This window comes from Salmo salar, chromosome 11, assembly GCF_965601325.2.
Source record: "Salmo salar chromosome 11, fSalSal1, whole genome shotgun sequence".
In the NCBI taxonomy this organism is placed as follows: domain Eukaryota; kingdom Metazoa; phylum Chordata; class Actinopteri; order Salmoniformes; family Salmonidae; genus Salmo; species Salmo salar.
Window position 1 is genome coordinate 119897944 of NC_138301.1, and position 699 is coordinate 119898642.

At 37.1% G+C, this 699-nt stretch overlaps 1 non-coding gene across 1 annotated transcript; it reads left to right on the plus strand.

The window, feature by feature from the left end:
- The first annotated feature begins 271 nt into the window (after positions 1-271).
- Positions 272-347, plus strand: trnaa-ugc (transfer RNA alanine (anticodon UGC)). Its single transcript has one exon. It is a non-coding gene; the product is annotated as a tRNA-Ala (tRNA).
- Positions 348-699: the final 352 nt, after the last annotated feature.

The following is a 699-nucleotide window of genomic DNA, read 5'->3' on the forward strand; positions in this document are numbered from 1 at the left end:
TGAATACTTATCAAATCAAGAAATAATATGTTATTTTTTTTTTCTTTTTAAGAAATATTCAAAATTTTCTTCCAATTTGACATTAGAGTATTTTGTGTACATCATTGACAAAAAAATTACAATTAAATCCATTTTAATCCCACTTTGCAACACAACAAAATGTGTAAAAAGTCAAGGGATGTGAATACTTTCTGAATGCACTGTAAGTGCCCTTGTCAAGTAACTATTTTTACATTACATAATGAGTGTTGTCTTTTCGTATAATGATAGTGGTCCCGTGTGGCTCAGTTGGTAGAGCATGGTGTTTGCAACGCCAAGGTTGTGGGTTCGATTCCCACGGGGGACCAGTACAGGGGGAAAAAAATAAAAATAATAATAATGTATGAACTGTAAGTCGCTCTGGATAAGAGCGTCTGCTAAATGACTAAAATGTAAATGTAATAATGATAGTCTAATAACATAATGAGTGTTGTCTTTCGTATAATGATAGTCCTGATGTCTCTTGTCCGTCCGCCAGCGGCAGCAGAGAAGGAGACCATTAAGAACACCTACACCAAGATGATGGACGCCTACGGGATTCTGGGAGTCCTTCGCCTCAACCTGGGTGAGTCACAAGTTCAGGGTAAAGTTCAGGGTTAAGGGGTAAGGGTTAAAGGTAAGGGTTAAAGGTAAGGTTTAAAGGTAAGGTACTTGTAATGT